This window comes from Heterodontus francisci, chromosome 11 (genome assembly GCF_036365525.1).
Source record: "Heterodontus francisci isolate sHetFra1 chromosome 11, sHetFra1.hap1, whole genome shotgun sequence".
NCBI classification, from domain to species: Eukaryota; Metazoa; Chordata; class Chondrichthyes; order Heterodontiformes; family Heterodontidae; genus Heterodontus; species Heterodontus francisci.
Genome location: NC_090381.1, coordinates 44,756,324 through 44,772,652, shown reverse-complemented (window position 1 = coordinate 44,772,652; position 16,329 = coordinate 44,756,324). Strand labels below are relative to the sequence as shown.

Here is a 16,329-nt window from a genome sequence, read left to right as displayed (position 1 = left end):
AATGTACAATAAAAGATACTCAAGTTATTGGATTTATTCTTTTATAATATATTGATGCCTTAGTGGAGATACTGCTGAAGTTGCACTGGAAGAAGTGATGAGCTGAAACAAGGAGGGATTTGTTTTCTATGGATATTGGATCAATAGCATGGTACTCAAGCCAAGATTATCAGTAATGCATGCTACCTCCTAATGATTCACATACATTGGAACTGTGTGATTTATATAATTAATTGGAAGTTAACAGTTTAAGTGTTCTAGACCTATTTCTTTATCTGAATTGCATGTTATGCAGTTCATGTAAATGAGTGTATTTGGTGTGGTTGCACGTCAGCTGAAATGAAACCACTTAGAAACCATTCATCTAAAGAGATCTTAGAAATTTCCCGTAAAGCTTAAGTTCAACATGAAATTAGCTAATGTAAAGTACATATCTACAGTTAATTCAGTGGCATAAGTTTTGAAGTATAGAGGGAGATCATGATTAGAGAAGGTTTTCGACAAAGTCCCACATAAGAGATTAGTGTGTAAAATTAAAGCGCGTGGGATTGGGGGTAGTGTATTGCGATGGATAGAAAATTGGTTGGCAGACAGGAAACAAAGAGTAGGGATAAATGGGCCTTTTTGCGAATGGCAGGCAGTGACTAGTGGGGTACCACAGGGATCGGTGCTAGGACCCCAGCTATTCACAATATATATTAATGATTTAGATGAGGGAACTAAATGTAATATCTCCAAATTTGCAGATGACACAAAACTGGGTGGGAGGGTGAGTTGTGAGGAGGATGCAGAGAGGCTTTAGGGTGATTTGGACAAGTTGAGTGAGTGGGCAAATGCATGGCAGATGCAGTATAATGTGGATAAGTGTGAGGTTATCCACTTTGGTAGCAAAAACAGGAAGGCAGATTATTATCTGAACAGCTATAAACTGAGAGGGCAATATGCAACGAGACCTGGGTGTTCACGTACACCAGTCACTGAAGGTAAGCATGCAGGTGCAACAGGTGGTAAAAAAGGCAAATGGTATGTTGGCCTTCATAGCGAGAGGATTCGAGTACAGGAGCAGGGATGTCTTGCTGCAATTATACAGGGCCTTGGTGAGGCCACACCTGGAATATTGTGTGAAATTTTGATCTCCTTATCTGGGGAAGGATGTTCTTGCTATAGAGGGAGTGCAGCGAAGGTTTACCAGACTGATTCATGGGATGGCGGTATATGAGGAGAGATTGAGTCGGTTAGGATTATATTCGCTGGAGTTCAGAAGAGTGAGCGGGGATCTCATAGAAACCTATAAAATTCTAACAAGACTTGACAGGGTAGATGCAGGAAGGATGTTCCCGATGGTGGGGGAGTCCAGAACCAGGGGTCATAGTCGAAGGATACGGGGTAAACCTTTCAGGACTGAGATGAGGAGAAATTTCTTCACCCAGAGTGGTGAGCCTGTGGAATTCACTACCACAGAAAGCAGTTGAGGCCAAATCTCTTGGGTTTAAAGGGATCAATGGGGATGGAGCGAAAGCAGGAACAGGTTACTGAGTTGGTTGATCAGCCATGATCATGATGAATGGTGGAGCAGGCTCGAACAGCCGAATGGCCTACTCCTACTGCTATTTTCTATGTTTTTATGTTTCTATTATATGAGAAGATTAACAAATGGTTAAGAGAAGAAGGCAATCAAACATTACGATATTACATATAACAATTTAGCACAAAGCAGCCTCAAAAGTGAAACTAGAGCATTGCACTGGAAGACAGAACATTGTGATACAGCCAGGCTGCTGCCCAAGGAAAGAGACTGGATAATTTGAGGCTGCGTTTGCTGACAATGCTACCACTAGGTGGCGCTGCAGTAGCACATGTACAAATGCACAGTCTGGGACTTCAGGCAGCTGCCAGGACTAAAGATGGCGCTGCTCAAATAATCACATGAAGGCAACCTAACCTAAACACATGGCAGCACACATTGGCGGGAGGAAGAGAGCAAGCGAGCTGGCCGAGGACGGGGGCAAGTGGGCTGGGGCCGGGGGGAGCGGAGCGGCTGATAGAGCGGAGCAGCCAGAGAGAGCAGCGAGGGGGGAGGGGGGAGCGGAGCAGCCGAAAGAGCAGAGCGGCCGGAGAGAGCAGCGAGTGGGGAGGGGAGCGGAGCGGCCGGAGAGAGCAGCGAGTGGGGAGGGGAGCGGAGTGGCTTGAGAGAGCAGCGAGTGGGGAGGGGAGTGGAGCGGCCGGAGAGAGCAGCGAGTGGGGAGGGGAGCGGAGCGGCCGGAGAGAGCAGCGAGTGGGGAGGGGAGTGGAGCGGCCGGAGAGAGCAGCGAGTGGGGAGGGGAGTGGAGTGGCTGGAGAGAGCAGCGAGTGGGGAGGGGAATGGAGTGGCTTGAGAGAGCAGCGAGTGGGGAGGGGAGTGGAGTGGCTTGAGAGAGCAGCGAGTGGGGAGGGGAGTGGAGTGGCTTGAGAGAGCAGCGAGTGGGGAGGGGAGCGGAGTGGCTTGAGAGAGCAGCAAGTGGGGAGGGGAGCGGAGCGGCCGGAGAGAGTAGCGAGTGGGGAGGGGAGCGGAGCGGCCGGAGAGAGCAGCGTGTGGGGAGGGGAGTGGAGCGGCTTGAGAGAGCTGCGAGTGGGGAGGGGAGTGGAGTGGCTTGAGAGAGCAGCGAGTGGGGAGGGGAGTGGAGCGGCCGGAGAGAGCAGCGAGTGGGGAGAGGAGGGGAGTGGCCGGAGAGAGCAGCGAGTGGGGAGGGGAGTGGAGCGCTGGAGAGAGCAGCAAGGGCGGGAGCAGAGTGGCCAAAAGAGCGGAGCGACCGCAGATAGCAGCGAGTGGGGGAGCAGAGTGGTCGGAGAGAGCAGCGAGGGGGGGAGCGGAGCGGTCGGAGAGCGCAGCGAGTGGGGGAGCGGAATGGTCGGAGAGAGCAGCGAGGGGAGGAGTGGAGCGGTCGGAGAGGGCAGCGAGGGGGGGAGTGGAGCGGCCGGAGAGAGCAGCGAGTGGGGGAGCGGAGCGGTCGGAGAGAGCAGTGAGGGGGGGGAGTGGAGCGGCCGGAGAGAGCAGTGTGGGGGGGGGAGTGGAGCGGTCGGAGAGAGCAGCGAGGGGGGGGAGCGGAGCAGCCGGAGAGAGCAGCGAGTGGGGTGGGGGGAGAGGAGCAGCCTGAGAGAGCAGCGAGGGGGAGGGGAGAGGAGCGGCCGGAGAGAGCAGCGAGGGGGGGAGTGGAGCGGTCGGAGAGAGCAGCAAGGGGGGGAGGAGCGGAGCAGCCGGAGAGAGCAGCGAGGGGGGGAGTGGAGCGGTCGGAGAGAGCAGCAAGGGGGGGGGGAGTGGAGCGGCCGGAGAGAGCAGCGAGTGGGGAGGGGAGTGGAGCGGCCGGAGAGAGTAGCGAGTGGGGAGGGGAGCGGAGCGGCCGGAGAGAGCAGCGAGTGGGGAGGGGAGTGGAGTGGCTTGAGAGAGCTGCGAGTGGGGAGGGGAGTGGAGTGGCTTGAGAGAGCAGCGAGTGGGGAGGGGAGTGGAGTGGCTGGAGAGAGCAGCGAGTGGGGAGAGCTGTGGAGCGGCCGGAGAGAGCAGCGAGTGGGGAGGGGAGTGGAGCGGCTGGAGAGAGCAGCAAGGGCGGGAGCGGAGTGGCCAAAAGAGCGGAGCGACCGCAGATAGCAGCGAGTGGCGGAGCGGTCGGAGAGCGCAGCGAGTGGGGGAGCGGAGCGGTCGGAGAGAGCAGCGAGGGGGGGAGTGGAGCGGTCGGAGAGCGCAGCGAGTGGGGGAGCGGAGCGGTCGGAGAGAGCAGCGAGGGGGGGAGTGGAGCGGTCGGAGAGCGCAGCGAGTGGGGGAGCGGAGCAGTCGGAGAGAGCAGCGAGGGGGGGAGTGGGGCTTGACACTTGGGTGAATACCCGTTAGCGTTGCATTGCTGTTCGCATAAAGCGCATGCGCAGAGGCCGACCAGGCGCATTGCCCGAAGCTGCACACATCATGCGATGATGTCATTGGCTCATGCGCTAACCAGACCTGGCAAGTTGGAACGCAGCGCACGCGCAGAGAGCAGGAGACCGTCTGCGCAGGTGCGCACCTTGGCGCAGCCTGATGAAGTCAGTGGCCGGCTGCGTTGTCAGGAATCACTTTGATATTTTTATGCTAATGTCACCTGCAAAGACTTACTCCATTTATTGGTGCCACCATGCAGTACAGATTGTAAGCTTAACTTTTACATCAAATATTACTCTGCTGTTACTCCACAACCAAACACATCTTCCTCTTTCTCCCCTTTCAGCATTGCAAAGGGACTGGTCCTTCTGTGACACCTTGGCACACTCCTCAATCATCCCCAACACCCCACCCCTTCCCACTGCATGTACCCTTGCAAGCGCAGGAGATACAATACCTACCTTTTTAGCTCCTGCCTTCTCACTGTCCAGGGCCCCAAACACTCTTTCCAAGTAAAACATCAAATTACTTGTACTTCTTTCAGTTTAATATACTGTATTTGCTGTTCGCGATACCGTCTCCAATATATTGGAGAGACCATTTTGCAGAAAAGCTCCGCTCATTTTGGAAGCGTGACCCAACTTTCCGGTCGTGTGTAATTTTAATTCTCCACCCCACTCTCACTCTGACCTCTCTGTCCTCGACCTCCTACACTGTTGCAATGACATTCAATGTAAGCTTGAGGAACAGCACCTCATCTTTTGATTAGCACTGTACAGAATTCCAGACTTAATATGGAATTCAACAATTTCAGATCATGACCTCTGCCCCCATTTTTTCAGATGGCAGCTGTTGGTGATGATTCTGCTATTCCCATTGACATCTCCTCTGGACTCATCTTTTGTTTCTTTACTTGTCCCATTACCATCCCCTTTTGCTTTGCACCATCATCCCTTTTGTCATTTAATCTCTCCTGCCTTCCACCCTACCACAATCCTTCCCTTTTGTTCTTCCCTCCCCTACTCCCTTTTCTTGCTTCTGTACTTTCTTAAAATCTGTTTTCCAATTCTGCCAACAAGTTATGGACCTGAACTATTAACTCTTTTTCTCTCTCCACAAATGCTGTCTGACTTCTGAGTATTTCAGGCATTTTCTGTTGTTATTTCAGATTAACAGCATCTGCGGTACTTTGCTTGCATTACTCCATTGTATTTGTGTTAAGTGAACTCAGTTAATGCTGAGATACAATGATACATATAACAATTAAATTCACCCTCTTGGTGGCTCATTTAAATAGCCGGGGCGGCCTGCTGCCCCAATCAGGTGGAGGGGGTGGGCTGTCTGTCCCTGGCAATGGTGTCAGCTGCCTGTGTGCAGGCGCTGATGGCATTTTTAAAGGGCAACCAATCCTGCCGGCATATTTCAATTTTTAAAGAAGCAACCCCCCCAAAATTAAATAAATAAATTTATAACGCCCCTTTCCCACACCCTCCAATAACAATGACAATATGTATTTGCTCTTCCACCCCACCCCTGCCAAAACACTTACCTTTTACATCCGATCTGCCCCCACCACAAACTGCACAAAGTTTAAGGGTCATCCCTTCCCACCATTACATTAATTTGACACCCCCACTCCCCCGACACTGACAAATCTACCTCCTCCCCCCTCCCCACCAGTGTGGTGCCTTGTTTCCCCGGACAGAGGATCTGAAGGTAGGGGAGGCCCCCTCAAAATTGCAGGTAAGTCTATTTAAATGTATTCATTTTGTTGATTTAAATATGTTAATTGTGGTCCCGTCGCCCAGCGGCAGGGGCCACCACGGAGCCTCGCTGCTGCCAAGAGGATCAGGCTGGGCCCTCCCGGCATCGAAGTCAATCGCGGACCTCATCCGGAGTAAACTTCAGGCTAGTGTTAAAGGTTAGTGTTTTGGGGAGGAGAAAGGGTAAATAGTTAATGTAATTGTTATTGGGCGGGTGAGAAAGGGGCGTTAGAAATTTATTTAATTTTGTGGGGGTCTGTCTTTAAAAATTCAATTAGGTGACAGGACAGGTTGCCCTTTAAAAAATGGCACCAGTGCTTGCACACAGGCATCTGATGCCATTGCTGGGGTCGGACATCCCGTCCCTTCCATGAGTGGTGGAGGGGGGGGGGGGTATGGTTTGCGGGCCACCCTGGCTATTTAAATGAGCACCACGCTTAAGATCGCGGCAGCTTTTTGGCATGTGGTCTGCCATTTTGTGAGCTCGCCGCCAAGACTGGCAATGGGCTCTTAAAATCCAGCCCAAAGAGAAAGGAGCAGAGATAGAGAGTGGGGGCACAGAGAGAGCGAGAGAGGGTAGAGAGAGAGAGGGGGTAGAAAGAGACAGAGAGGTGGCAGAGATGGAGAGAGAGGGGGGCAGAGTGAGATACAGAGGGGGCAGAAAGAGAGAGGGGGCAGAGAAGGAGAGAGAGGGCAGAAAGAGAGAGGGAGGCAGAGAGAGAAAGGGAGACAGAGAGAGAGGGGATAGAGGGGTGGGGGGTGCAGAAAGAGGGGGCAGAGAGGGATAGAGAGGGGGGGGGACAGAGAGAGAGGAGCAGAGAGAGACGGCTGGGGGAGGGGGTGACACAGAGCGAAGGGGACAGAGAGAGAGGGGGACATGGAGAGGGGGAACAGAAAGAGAGGCAGAGAGGGGCACAGAGAGAGGGGGGACAAAGAGAGAGGGAGAGATGACACAGAGAGGGAGGGGGACAATACAGAGAGGTGAACACAGAGAGGAGGACACAGAGAGGGAGGGAGAGAGAGAGAGAAAAGAGGGAGAGAGAGAGATCAAGATCACTCCTGACAGATGGCCATCTATCCTGAATACTCCACATCGCTTTAAGTGTGTGGTGAAACACTGACTACTTGTGCAAGCAAAAAAATGCCAGGTATCTCACTAAATCGGTGTCCAATAAAGTGATAAGAAAGTAAGTCAATAAATTAGTCCTCCCATTTAAAGCTTCTTCACAGCAATGCATATCTGTTGTTGTTTTGATTGATAGTAAGATAGATTTTTTATACGTTTATCTTTCCAGAATTGTCTCACTGGTCCCCTGTGTAAGAGAAAAATTGTAATGTGACCACCACACAAAAAGGTTGGACACTGCTGTTCCAAGTCTTTAACCTTAAAGCTTAAAGGCTTCTGTTATGTAAACTCATTTTAAAATGGCAAAAGTCACTTAGGGAATGTCTCGTTTTTTGCGGCCAGGCACGCATTACTTCCACCTGGTACACAAGCTCAGTGACATGGTAAAGGTTGCTGGACTTTTACTTATATATAAATGTCGCAATTCCACTGCTATCCATTTGGAATCACATTGTTCCAGAACTTGTATTGAGGAGAAAACAGGCAAGAAAATCCAAGGAATCTCCAGAAGTCAGCACTGTAAGTTCCTCATGAATACAAGAGTACAGCGTAATGGGGCTGAGTGATATTGGCAAAAACAGGCTGCTGCTGACTCATATACAATAGTTAGTAAATACAATGTTATAGATAGCTTTAAGAGACCCTAATCAATGAAGAACTGTCTACAATTCCGTAACAAATCTTGCTTAATTTGCAGTTTTAAAAGCTGTCAAGGAAGACATAGTAAACAATGTATTATATTTCAATGACCATGTCAGAAGCAATCATTAACTGATTTTATTTTACTGCCTGACGTCCCGCTGCAATCTCCAGCCTGGTCGCTGGCACTCCTGCTCCTTCGGATCGCCATCGGGGAAATGAGATGGGAAGAGGTAAGTTTATCAGTGCAGGGTTGGGGGGTGGGGGTTGGAATGGGGTCAAAGTAACATCATGGCTGTAGGGGATGTTGGGAAGGGTTGGAGTTTAAAGTTTGTGCAGTTTGGAGGGGAAGGTCGGATGGACAAGGTGAGTGTTTTGGGGGGGTGCGAAAGGGCAAATAATTAATTTTATTGTCACTGGGGAGGTGGGAGAGGGGCAGTAGAAATGTCTGTATTTCTTTTCATATACTTTAAATGTAAATTTTTAAATTTCCCAGTATGGCTCAAATCCCTTTAAAAATGGCGCCAGCACCTGCCCATTCCACATGATCGGGTGGGGAGGGGGGCGCGACCCACCCTGGCTATTTAAATGAGCTGCCGCACGGAAGACCATTATTTTCACCCATCGTCAACATTGGCAGCGGGCACAGAAGATTCAGCGCTTTATTTGTAATTGTGTTTATCTAATTTTGTCACTCGCTTCGGTGAGTAAATGACATTTTGTCTATGGGAGTTTCTGTTATTTCTGTATTTTAGAATCCAGGACAAGTTGAACACTAAGAAATGACTTGATGTTCATATTATGTTTGATGTTCAAAATAATGTCTTTAATCAAAAGGGGAACATTTAGTGTTCAATGGTTTGATTGATTTGGGTTTGATTGTATTAGTCTGTTCACTGATCAGTGCTCACTGTGCTTAATTGATTAAGCCTAGTGTTTTGAAACTGTAACTAAAAACAGAGATTGTATTCTGATAGAGGCATTGTACTGAAATCTTGTAACTGCTGAGATATTTTAAAATACTGTAAATAAACTAGTTGTTGTATTCTCTAATTAACTCTATTTAAACAACTCTAATTAAATAGTGTTCTGAAGCAGATGAATCAAACCAGAGTGCTGATCTGTATGACCCGAGTAATTTATGTGGCTTGGGTGGAGAAAGAGGTGGAGGGCAACCCAAATAAAATATGATCTGGCACTGTTTCAGTAAGTTGCAACATGGAAGGGAGTGTATGGCAGGTTTGTGGATTTCATGAGGATAAAGGGAGAATTATCTATTCTTTTACTTTGTGTGTTTGTGTTGATTTGTGACATGATAGAGGTCCTGGAAAGCAACATCGAGAGTTGGTTATGTTGGAGCACTGCAGATTATTTGTTATGCAGGGATTGGCACGTCATTACAGAGAGGTTATCTAACAAACCACAGAATACTGTGGTCTCCAAGTGATGCTCACCCATAGAGCGAGGTTTTATGAAAAGTAAGGTAGTTCTGTCACCGGGACCAAAAGTGGGTTCTGAGCTCGTGCAGATGGATGGTGGGACCCCAAGGGGGTTTAGCCTGTGGCCTGCCTCGCAGAGCTGCTGGACCAATCAGAGGGCTGGCAGCACGGCAGCCTAGGCAGTGCTATCGATAGAAGTGGCGATTGCTGAGGCTGCAGGAAGAAGAAAAGGTTACCCCCATGTTGCGGTGCCCTCGATGGCATATGCGGAGGCCAGGCAGGCAGGCCCCAGCGATCCAAGGGGTGAACCTCTAGCAATGGCATCAGAGCAGCAGGAGCAGCCATTAATGCCAGGGAGTCCCTCTGTGGGCCATGGAGCATCCATAAAGGAAGGCACCAACCCCCGAAACCCAACGGGAGGCCGCCTTGATATACCTGGCAGTCTCCCCATGTGGCAGGGGACCATTCCGATGATAGTAAAATGTCAGGGTGGGTTGAAAGTGGCCACAAATTAGACAATTAAATGAATGAATTGGCCACCTTCCTCTGTCGGCAAGCGGCCGTGCCGCTGCTGTTCCCATTTCTGCGAATATGTCATGGCAGCAGGAAGACGTCAGGCTTCCCTCCCGACACCTGCCACCGCCATTTTACCAACCCTCCTACCTCCCAGCCCATCTCCAGAGGGCTGGTAAAATTCAGCCCATAGGGCTGGATTTTACCTGAGGCGGATGGGAATTTGCCACCGACATAAAAGTCGGTGGTGAACTCGCTTGCGCCTAGCCCGGGGATCAGTCCTGTATTTTATGGGTCCCCGGGCTTTAATTGTCCCGAGGTGGGACCTCCACCCTCTTGAGGGAGCAAGTCCCGCCTCAGTGAGCTGCTGGCCAATTAGCGGGCCGGCAACTCTTAGTCCCAGCAGCGCCACTGGGAGCGGTGGCCACTGCTGGGACTGCAGCTCAGCCGACTCATTGAACCTGGAGACGAGGTAAGTTGGGCATGCCTCACCAGGGGGATTGGTCCTTCCTTGGTGAGGCTGGAGTGGTCATTTGCGGGGAGGGGTGCGTCGGGTCCCGGGGACATGTTGGGAGCGGGGGCGGCCCTCAATTGGGCATCCTGTGCCCGACTACCATGAAGCCCCCCTTGCCTCCCCCAGGGAATGGAAAGGCCAGCAGCTATTGCTGGGCAGCCTTTCACGTTCCCAGCATGCCCGATTGCCATGGGTAAAATACCCGTGGAGGTGGGCGAGGGCCCTTAAGTGACCGTTAAGTGGCAACATAAGGGCCTTGTTTGGCCTCGGGCGGGCAGGCCGTTTCCCCTCCCCCGCCTGACCGCCGTAAATTTCACTGGAGGCGGGAGCAGAGCAGGTAGGCATCCCGGAGCCTCCTGCTCAATTTTACGCCGCCCCCACACTACACCACCATCCGACCCGCTGGGGCAGCGTAAAATTCAGCCCATAGATTTTGATCCCAAAATAATGCTTAATTAATTTAAATCTTCCCGTATTGTCAACGGCTGCATTCCTTGGACAAAAGATACTCAGTGTAAATTTTAAAATGCCCTCTGGCAGCAGAGGGCCTCAGCTGCCAACAGCGCAGACTTGGAAAATTGTCCCTAATTTATCACCGTAAAATGCTACATTGCCAAGCTGCCCTAAAGGGATTTCACCCAGCTGTCCAGGAGCACACAAAGATTACTGAGCAGGCCACAACTTCTTTTCCTGAAGCACGTTAATGCTAGGAGTGCATTTTAATCAGTTGAATTTATATTTACTTTTTTGAGGTACATCATTCTGATTCTAGGGGCTGGATTTTACGTCGGGGGGAAGGGAGCGGCCACCGACGTAAAAGTCGGTGGCGAACCTGCTTCCGCCTAGCCTGGGGATCCGATCTGCATTTTATGGGTCCCCAGGCTTTAATTGTTCCGAGGCGGGACTTCCACCCGCTTGAGGGAGGACATCCCGCCTCATTGAGCTGCCGGACAATCAGCGGGCAGACAGCTCTTAGTCCAGCCGAAGACATGGAGCCAAGACTGAAGGTGAGCAGGGCTTGCGACAGCGTGGGACTTGGTCGCAGCCTGGTGAGACAAGGGTGGTCGTTTGGGGGGCGGGGGGTGTGGGGGGGGCGGTTCTTGGGTGCTTGGGGTGGTTGGGGAAGTGGGGGCGGCCTACAATCGGGCACCCTGTACCCAATTGTCAGGGTGCCCCGCCTGGGACGCTGAGATGCCACCAGCTTTCACTAGGCAGCCTTTCGCGTCTACTGGACGCCCGCTTGCCACGGGTAAAATCCCCGTAGAGCCAGGCGAAGGCCCTTAAGTAGCCACTCAAGGGCCTTGATTTGCCTTGGGCAGGCGGTCCGTTTCTCACCCCCCCCAGCCCATGTAAAGTGGGCCAGAGGCGGGAGTCCGGATGGCCTCCCAGAGCCTCCCGCTCAATTTTACACCAACCCCACCCCCCCCCCACCCCGCCACCATCCGGCTCGCTAGGATGACGTAAAATTCTGGCCTAGTTTACAAATGTAGGCCTATAAATTCAGCTGCATAGCATCTGTTTTCAGGCACTAACTAGCCCACTAACCCCCAATATGGCAGGCATAAAGTACTGACTTGAACACCCTGGCATGATGTCCTTCATACAGTATCATGTAAAGCATGGCACTCTAGGATTGGGGTGTTTCTGAAGATTTTTCAGCATAACACAGATTTGTAAAAGGCAAATCATGCTTGACTAATCTAATTGAATTTTTTAATGAAGTAACAGAGAAGGTTGACGAAGGAAGCTCGGTGGATGTTATCTATATGGATTTTATGAAAGTGTTTGGTAAAGCAGCCCATAAAAGGCTGGTCAACAAAATTCAAGCTCATGGGATAGGAGGGTCAGTGCCCAATTGGATAAAAACTTGGTTTAAGGACAGAAAACAGCGAGTCATGATAAATGGTTGTTTTTCAGAGGAGAGAATGGTGGACAGTGATGTTCCCCAAAGGTCAGTGCTGGAACCACTGTTTTCTTTGCTATATATAAATGACTTGGATCTTGGAATACAAAGTAGAATTTCAAAATTTGCCAATGATGCCAAACTTGGAGGAGTGGCAAAGAGTGAGAATGCTATGAACTGCCTGCAACAGGACATAGATAGGCTAACAGAATGAGCAGGCAAGTGGCAGATGGAATTTAATACAGAAAAGTGTGAGGTGATGCATTTTGGCAAAAGGTGTATGGAGAGGTGATACATAATTAATGGCACAGTTCTAAAGAGTGTGTAGGAACAGAGGGACCTAGGGGTGCAGGTGCATCGATCTTTGAAGGTGGCAGGACATATTGAGACAGTGGTTAGCAAAACATATGGGATCCTGGGCATAGATTACAAAAGCAGAGAATTAATGCTGAACCTTTATAAAGCTCTGATTAGGCCCCAACTAGAGTATTGTGTCCAGTTTTTGTCACCATACTTTAGGAAGGATGTGAGGATCCTTGAGAAGGTGCAGAAGAGACTTTTTTTTTTAGAGATACAGCACTGAAACAGGCCCTTCGGTCCACCGAGTCTGTGCCGACCATCAACCACCCATTTATACTAATCCTACACTAATTCCATATTCCTACCACATCCCCACCTGTCCCTATATTTCCCTACCACCTACCTATACTAGGGACAATTTATAATGGCCAATTAACCTATCAATCAGCAAGTCTTTGGCATGTGGGAGGAAACCGGAGCACCCGGAGGAAACCCACGCAGACACAGGGAGAACTTGCAAACTCCACACAGGCAGTACCCAGAAATGAACCCGTGTCGCTGGAGCTGTGAGGCTGCGGTGCTAACCACTGCGCCACTGTGCAGAATGGTTCTGGGGATGGGGGCTTTTAGTTACAAGGTTAGATTGGAAATGCTGGGGTTGTTCTTTCTGGAGCAAAGATGATTGAGGGGAGATTTTATAGAGGTGTACAAGATCATGACAGGCTTAGATAAGTTAGACAAGGAAAAACTGTTCCCATTAGTTGATGGTACAAGGACTAGAGGACACAGATTGAAGGTTTGGGGCAAGAGACGTAAGGGGATTGTGAGGAAGAACTATTTTATACAATGAGTGGTAATGACTTGGAACTCGCTGCCCACAAGAGGGTGAAAGTGGAGACAATCAATGATTTCAAAAGGAAATTGGATGGGAACTTGAAGAAAATAAACTTGCAGGGGTTGTTAATTGAGGGGTGGGGGGTGGGGGGGGGGAGGGTGCGCTGTTCTCAGGGTGGGAGAGGAAGCCGATCGGAGGTGTGGGGTCAATCCTGATTGGGGGGTGTCTGATCCCAGGGTGGGGGAAGGTGACCCCACAGGGCAAGTGTCAAACGCCTGAGGGTGGGAGGAGATTGGAGGCCTCACGGGGGCAGATCGGAGGCCCAGATGTTGCTAGGTTAGAGGGTTGGGAGGGGGCGATTGGAGGTCGTATGGAGGAGGTTAGTTGTGGGGCAGATCAGAAGGATCAAGGGGCTGTCCAATCACAGGGAACTGGCTAGTCAGGCACACTGAATCTTACCTCCTGATATAGCAGTCCCTTGCCTTAGCCAGCCAGGGTTAAATATCAAATGGTGAATACAAATGAGGCACACACCCTCATAATAATATTTAAAATGCCAACCCAACTCCTTGGAGCATGCTGGTCACCCATGTCCATCCCCACCCCAGAATCCCTTACCCACCTCCGTTAAAACCTGAAATGGGTGGCTTGGATGCGGGCTGGGGTTGGGATTTTTAACCCGTTAACCCCCCACCTGACCCAAACCTGCCCATTTTTTGGGATTAAAATTCCCCCATTGTTTCTGAAATTACCAATGTATCACATTTCTCACCAACAGATGATCGGTTGGAATTTTGTCATTGTCGGTGGCTCAGAGTCCAGGGAGGCGGAAGCTCCCGCTCCGCGCCTAGCTGCCGCAGCTATCACACGTGAGTCAGAAAATTAGCGGCTCCACGGCATATTTCTGAATGAAAAGAGCGCGCACAGGCAAGAAGCTGAGCATTGGAGAGGCTAGAGCTGGAAAAGGTTGCTGAAAGCCATTTAAAAGGCCTTTCAGCAACCTCTGTGGCTCTGAGAGGCTTACCTGCATCAAGGAGGATGTTGGGAGGAGCAACTGCATATTGCCAAAGGAAAAACAGGAGCCTAAGGTTAAAGGACTGGAGGAGGACTTAAAGTGCCCACCTATCCAACAATTGTAAATAAAACAGAAGCCCACCAGAACCCACTGGCAGCAATGGAAGGGAGAAGCAGCCACATGACCCCCCCCCCCACTTCTCAGAGGATTTCTTGCATGTCCTCCTCCAGGCAGCTGAGGCAAGGCGGGAGGTCCTCTTCCCATCAGACGGAAGGAGGAGGCCTCCCCTGATTAGCAGGAAGTCGTGGCTGGAGGTAGGGTGGAGGTCAGAAGCCGCAGAGTAGTTAGGAGGACATGGCTCCAGTGCCACAAGTGGGTGAATGACCTTCTGCGCTCTGCCAGGGTAAGGAGCATTCCGCAGTCATCGCAGCTTTTAACTGGCTTGGGAGGGTCAATGGGTGCCGATGCTGCAAGGTCGAACCATCCATGTTCAGTGATTGGCTGCAGCCCTGCCTTGGGCTGTATAATGGGCACGTCTGTGATGCACAGTGGTCCAGACGTGTTCCATCAGTGCACTTCACTGGCATTGGTTTGAGATGCAGTATTCAGCCCAAGGGTTGAGTGGGTGATCTTTCAAGTAATGGGTCTTAACTAATTGCTTTGTGTCTACACAGGAGAAGAGGGTACATAATGCCCATGAGAGCTCCCAGACCAGTGGCTGCGTGGCCAACCTTGCCTTTTTGAGCAGACTGGCGGAGGATGCGTTGACGCTAGCAGGGGAGGATGGAGGACATGCCGATGGCGAGGCTGGCGCACCTGGCCAGGAGAGTGAGTTGCCTCGAGTCTGGTTGAGTGGGAGTGGGGGTGTCTCAGGCACTGAAGGGTGCTCTCAAAATTAAAATCACACAAATGTGTCAACAATGCTGTCTATGACATGTCCTCCAGTCAGGAATGCTGATCACAACTGATCATTCTGATTTTCTCTGCAGGTGAAATGCAGCAGCGGCCAGGAAGCATTGCTGGGACTTATCCGTCCACCTCTGAGGATGAGGAGGGGACCTCAGAGGATGCAGCATCACATCCTCGCCTCGCACCAAGCGCCAACGGACGACGAGTGGCATCTCGATCTTGCCTGCCGTCCGACCAGTATACAGTGGCGTTTGGGCGTCATGACATCGGTAACCCGAATCGATGTCATCGCCCGTCATTTTACGCCTCATCTGCCTCGGAGGATTCTCGTTTTTATATGGTAAAATTCCAGCCGGGGATGTCTCGTTCTTTTGACCATCATTTTCGCAGACCATCCAGCAGGTTTAAAACAGTTCGCAAAACCTCTTTCTGACACCTGCTCCCATGCAATTCCTCATAATTTTGAATACCTCTACTCAATCTCCCCATAACCTTCTCTGCTGTTAGGAGAACAATCCAAGTTTCTCTAGTCTCTCCACATAACTGAAGACCCTTATTCCTGGTAGCATTCTAGTCAATCTCCTCACCATCCTTTCCAAAGCCTTGACATATTTCCCAAACTGTAGTGCCCAACTGAGGCCTTACCAGTGATTTATAGAGCTTTAGCTTAACTTCCTTGCCTTTGTACTCAATGCCTCTAATTATAAAACCAAGGATTCCATCTGCTTTTTTAATAGCCTTTTCAATTTCCTAATCATTTGCATATGTAAACTCCCAGGTCTCTCTGTTCCTGCACCACCTTTAAATTTAGTTTTTATTGCCTCTCCTCATTCTTCCAACCACACTTCTCTGCAATAAATTTCATCTGCCATTTGTCTGTCCATTTCACAGCCTGTCTTATGCCCTCCTGAAATATGCTACCCTCCTCCTCATTGTTTACTCTGGGCTGAATTTTAATCTGCAGGATAATTAGGTTTGGGACTGGGTGGGAGCTGTAAACTGGCGAAATTGCTAGCACGTCACCACCTTTCACATCTTACTGCGTTGGGCTGTGTGCAAGCAGCTCCCTTAGGAGGTGTAGATTGCCTCTAAAGATATGTTAATTGCCCCATTAGAGCGATATACATTTACAATGTTAGCTGTCTATCCACAGGTTTCCCAGGCTCTCTGGAACTTGCCAGTGAAAGCAAGGTGGGAACACACCTTGATTGAGGAGGCTGAAGCCATGTCAAGGAAATATGTTAATAAGTACTGAAACTTCACAATTGCTTTCTTACCTGCTTGTGGGAAAGGGTTTGATCACAGTACTTGTGCTGGGAGCTTACTTTACACACTTTGGAGGTGTCATCTACACTTTGAATCTCTAATCTACCAGATCAGCACGGGTGTCACTTTCACTGCCATAGATTGGACCTCAGATGAGGACCAAGATAACCAACAACAGCAGCAACCGCAGCGCCAGCAACAGCTTTGTGCTCATAGACATG

General features: G+C 50.4%; 1 long non-coding RNA gene across 1 annotated transcript in view; it reads left to right on the top strand.

Moving 5' to 3' along the window:
* The window catches only part of LOC137375238 (uncharacterized), a 68,119-nt gene extending 54,338 nt beyond the window's left edge, over positions 1 to 13,781 (top strand). Inside the window, exon 3 of the long non-coding RNA XR_010975958.1 lies at positions 13,697 to 13,781. This is a non-coding gene — a long non-coding RNA (uncharacterized lncRNA). The remainder of the gene's footprint in view (positions 1 to 13,696) is intronic.
* Positions 13,782 to 16,329: the final 2,548 nt, after the last annotated feature.